The sequence below is a fragment of the Narcine bancroftii genome, chromosome 8 (genome assembly GCF_036971445.1).
Source record: "Narcine bancroftii isolate sNarBan1 chromosome 8, sNarBan1.hap1, whole genome shotgun sequence".
Taxonomy (NCBI): domain Eukaryota; kingdom Metazoa; phylum Chordata; class Chondrichthyes; order Torpediniformes; family Narcinidae; genus Narcine; species Narcine bancroftii.
This window is the reverse complement of record NC_091476.1, coordinates 46,509,878-46,515,183: the sequence shown is the minus strand read 5'-3', so window position 1 is coordinate 46,515,183 and position 5,306 is coordinate 46,509,878. Positions and strand designations below refer to the sequence as shown.

At 39.5% G+C, this 5,306-nt stretch overlaps 1 long non-coding RNA gene across 1 annotated transcript; it reads right to left on the bottom strand.

The window, feature by feature from the left end:
- Positions 1-1,536: 1,536 nt before the first annotated feature.
- Positions 1,537-5,235, bottom strand: LOC138740651 (uncharacterized). Its single transcript, XR_011343094.1, has 3 exons — positions 5,154-5,235; positions 2,216-2,303; positions 1,537-2,034 (listed from the first exon to the last, which is right to left on the bottom strand). It is a non-coding gene; the product is annotated as an uncharacterized lncRNA (long non-coding RNA).
- Positions 5,236-5,306: the final 71 nt, after the last annotated feature.

Sequence of the window (5,306 nt, the reverse complement as noted above, 5' to 3'; positions counted from 1 at the left end):
AGGGGAAAAAACTGACCTTTCATTAAAATCATGCCTTTCATGATTTTATAAAGACCCAGCCTATTTATAACCTCTCCCTATAACTCAGGCCTTCCGGTGAATCTCCTCTGCACCCCTTCCAACTTGCTGATGTTCTGCCTACACCTGGGTGAGCAAAATTGCACACTATGCCACATGGTCTCACCATTGAATGGAAGTTTGCCAAGTGCCTCCACTACCTTGTCCACCTGAGTCGCCACTTTCATGGAACTACGAACCTGTCTCTTTGACAACACTTTCAAGGACCTTGCTATTTACTATGCAAGTTCGAGCCTGGTTTGATACCTCACACTTGTCAGATTTAAATTCATTGGCTACTTGGTTTGTCTTCCCAAACGATCCAGATCCCTGATGGAATTGAAGTACATAATTTTTCACTGTCCACTACACCAATTTTGTTGTCAATTGCAGAATTAATACTTGAGTTTAACTACACTGCCATCTTAGTAGTTCATATAGACCTAGCACTGAATATATTCCCCCCACTTTTAGTCAATCCTATATCCACATGCCCATGAAATAACACTCATTCATTAGCTTCCTGAATGGAATAATTAGCTTTTTATTGATTGGCAACCATCTTTACCATTGTGACAAAGCTTTACCTTTTATGCAGGTGGCATGGTTCATGTGCAGACTTTGCATTTGATATTTACAAATCAAATCTGTTAGATTTCTTCTATCATAGCTGGGCTTTTGTTTCTTAGTGCCAGTTTTCAGCCAGTGAGACAGGCTCCTATATTTTTTTTTAAAGAGTGAACTAGCCTGTGATTTGCTGTCTTTATGTCTTTAGAGTTTGTGCTTATTGATTGCCAATCTTCTGACATAAAATTCCTTTCCCTTTTCTGCGCTGTGTCTAAATTTCCATGGGACAGCACAGGGTCTCCACAAGCATTGATACAGATAAGACCATTCTTGGAGCAGTAAGTTGACAATCGATTATCAAATATCCTTATTTTTAAGATGCCACCTGATTTATCGGTGAATTATTCCACCCCATTCTTACTCATCTTCTGAAATGTGAACGATTTAATTTGCAAATGAAAAACTCGTACTTAGTGAAAATATATTGAACTGTGCCATTATTGTATTGGCCACGTGCTCTCTCTGAATAGAGCAATCACATTAGCCCATTCCCCTGCTTGCTCCTTGAAATTATAAAAATTGTTTCCCTTTGAAGCCTTTTTATTGCACTGATCCGAGTTCACCCTCAGATCATAACCACTGTCCACTTTTTGGAAGTTTTGTTTTTCATCTGTTTGCATCTTTTGCCAATGGAAAGCTTTTTAACCTCCCTAAGACGGTCAGAATATTGTTTGAACTGGCACTCAGTTTAATCCTAACAAATGAGGAATAAATCTTAATACTAGGATGTATTATAATATAAATAAATGGTGCAATATTTTTCTACAGGAGAATAGTATTCCCAGTACTTCACTATTCCATAATCTAGTATTAATCCTCTGTGTTGATAGCAAAATAATGGCATTGCATAACTTAACCTTCTCAATTCACTAATTTTATTTATTGATATAAACCTGAGAACTTTGTTAACCAGATCAAATGCTAAGCCATTTTATGGTGAAATAATAAATAGCATTTTGAAACCTGCAGTATCATTAACTTTTTTAAAATCTTTGTAAAATTGGAACCTCATCAATTTATCAAAATTTACATTGGCTATTTGGACGGTGCTTGGACTGCTCACGTTTAGATTTAATAAACATCAAAGTGCCTTAAAGATGAAATAGAAAAATTGTGTCTGAATTGGATGCATATAGGCTACAAATGAATCATTCCATACATATGGGGTGAATCTTCTGATCTTGAGTTCTTTCTGTGAACCTTTCCATTCCAGATAAGGGAGAGATTTATTTCTTCTTGATTTTAGAATCCATGAGCTGAAACTATTCAGTGGATGAAAAAACCATTAATTTCCACATGCATACTAAATGTCAATTCAATCCATTTTGCCTGGTCTGTTATTGTTGCTTGCTGGGAAGAGAATAGAGATTGCATTGGTTATCTTGTTTTTCAGTGATCTGCAGCAAAACTGATAACAGAAATTGACAAATCAAGTCTCAATGCAGTAAATTTAAACTTTAAAAAAAAAAACTGTTGATATGACATTCAAACTCATTTGGTTCACTAATGAGCTTTACGGAAAGCTTCTTGCCTGGGCACACGGATGTGACTCTGGTCCAACTTTGAGGTGGTTGATTCTTTGAAATAACTGAGCAAGTCACTTGGTTGTATCAAATCACCTGAAAGTATAAATGCAGTGGTTCAAGAATCAGGCCTATCCCTTCATAAGAGTTGAGATGGGCAGTAAATTCTCATCTGACAACAGCACCCTACCTAAGTGTGAACGTTCACAAGAGATGGCAACAAGATTTGGTGACAGTACTATTGATTGTGTTTGTCAGATACATTGTTAATTTATGTTTTGACCTTAAATATGCAAGTGGCCTTACCAGAACTATTGTACATTTGATCATTTTAAAGCTGCTCATTGACTAGTAAACAATGTTAAAGTTTTGGTACTAATTCAGGAGTTGATGTGTGGCCTGGTTACACTTGAACCTCTGAAGCCACTAGTGTCCTCCTGTTCAATCATTTATGCAGTGTTTGGAAATGTTTATCTTTGTTCCCAAGATTGTACTGTATTGTGAATGTATTAGCTAAAGGTCACTCAGAGTTGGAAAACTAACTCTCCAGATTTTTTTTTCTTTAGTCAATGTTTAATGGTTATTCTGTTTGCATGCAGTGATGGAATGCTGAATCAAAGTTAGGACTGAAATTGTAAAATATTCACTGTCTGATATTGAATCTTGAGATAAAATTGCCTTTGATATTTGACAAAATGCACCAAAAATATTGCTACATTTCCATTTTTGTGTATTTGGTATTTTCAGTTGTCAAGAGTCACAACATTTGTCAGTGAATGTTTTTAATAAAAGTGTTTCTGCCTTACATTTGTTTTGTGCATTTCAATGAAGTGTAGAGTATATATCCTAACCAACACTGATTTATAATGTTTACCCAGAGCATCAGGATAGAGGAAATACAGAGGTGATCTTCAGACTGCAGGTATTTCTAGAACTCGACTTGTTCAAAACCATCCAACTCAGGATTGCATTCCACAACTGCACCATGCCGTACATGGTGAGATTGGTTGCATCTGAATCAGAAACAGGGTGTTCAGCCCAATTTCTCCTTGCCAACTATATCTATCACAGCTAGTCCCATTAGCTGCTTTAGGCCCATATTCCTGTAAACCCTTCTGATCCATGTACCTCATTATTTTCAAAATTTGGAGATACAGCATGGTGACAAGCCCTTCTGGCCTATGAGTCCATTCTGCCTAAATACACCAATGAACCTACATACCCTATTCTTTTTGGAGGATGGGAGGAAACCTATGCAGTTCCATGAAGAACGCACAAACTACTCCGTCATAGTGCCGGATTTGAACTGATGTTGCTGGTGCTAACTGAATGTCTAACTAAATGCATTTTAAGTGTGATAACTGTCCCTGCCTCTACTCCTTCCTCTGGCAGCTCATTCCATTCCTCATCTCTGTGAAAAATTATGCCTATCAGGTTCCCTTTAAATACATTCCCCTTCTCTATTACACCCTCGGACAAAGACTGACCATCTCGTGATTTTATAAAGCTATCTAAGGTTGCTCTGCAGTCTCTTTGACTCCTCAGAACGGTAATTTGACTGGAGTATCATTGAGCCAAACTTTAGGACACCTGCATATATGGTGGCAAAAAATGCTGTGAAGTTTGTTCTGTAACCCCAAATAATTAATAGTATTTGTATAAAATTAATTTACTTGGTTCTAAACATCACAAACCAATTGGAACAGCACTATCCTGGGGCAGAACTTGTCAAGTGTGTCCAGGAGGGTTTCTGGAAGCAGCTTTCAGTAGAGGCCTTATTGGAAAATTAGCCTGACCAGATGCAGTGGGAGAGCATTTTGAGAATGGCAATCATAATTCTATAAGTTTTAAAAGTAATCATGAGTAAAAATAAGCCTGTACTCCTGCAAAATATTAAATTAGGGAGGGGGTAAATTATGACATGATGAGGCAGGAGACGGTGGGATAAAGAGGGAGCAGCTGTTATAAGTTCTGATTTATTGTCAGAGTACAAACATGACATCACATACAACCCTGAGATTCTTCCTGTGGGCCAGGCAGAATTCCTACTGATTGTTCATTGTCCTCAAGAAAAAAAGATACATATATGAAAGTGAGAAATGTAGACGAAGATATAAATGTAAACAACTGACTGCAAAACAGAAAAATTCGCTAATGAATAATGTGCACATTAGGAGTCTTTAAATGAGCTTCTGACCTCTACCACCCTACACACAGCATCTTTCAGCTGCTCCCATCGGAAAAGATGTACAGGAGCATCAGAGTCAGCACCACCAGACTGAGGAACAGCTTCTTCGCACGGGTGGTGAGAATCCTGAACAACTAAAGGAATTGCTCACACTAACCACCTGAGACTCTCATATTCATGAGACAAAATTTATTTGTATGTTTGAATACTTGTCCTTCATATGCATTGTTTGTCTGTACGTGTGTTGTGACTGGTTGGGTGTCTGCATAGTTTTCACCAAGGAATGAATAATGCTTTTTTAATCAGGTTGTACTTGTATAATCAGGTGATTTTAAAAACTTGACGAGTGTAATTGAGGAATCTGGTGGTGGAAGGGAGAAAATATTCCAAAACCTGGTGGTACCACAGGCACCACATTACCTGGTTTCATCCTTGCTTCACTTTTCCTGCCATTTTCCACCTCCACCACCTTCCCCTCACTTTTCCAGTCATCTTCTGCCCCTCATTCTAGCCCTCCCCTCCCTCACCGCCACCACCCCCTTCCCCAGTTCGCCCCTGCCCCGTCCTCTCTCATCTCCCACCCAGTTTCTTGCTTGGTTCACTTTCCCGATCATCCTCCACCTCCCCTGTCCACATCCCTTTCCCTGCCCCTCTCTTCTCTGACCCGCCCTCAGCCCCTGTTTTCCCTCGCCTCACTACCCCCGCCCCTCCTTCCCTCCCTCGCGGCCCCGTCCCTCCCCTGTTCGTCCCTCGCTCACCTTCATTCTCCATCGCTGGCCGTCACCCGCGCATTACTCGGGGGCTCCTCCACTCACAGCGACGCCGATGTCTGAAAGCCCGCACTGATTGGACGATAAACTATTACGTTTTAATTGGTTGAGAAAGGTGAGTCGTTGATTGGTTGGGGAAAG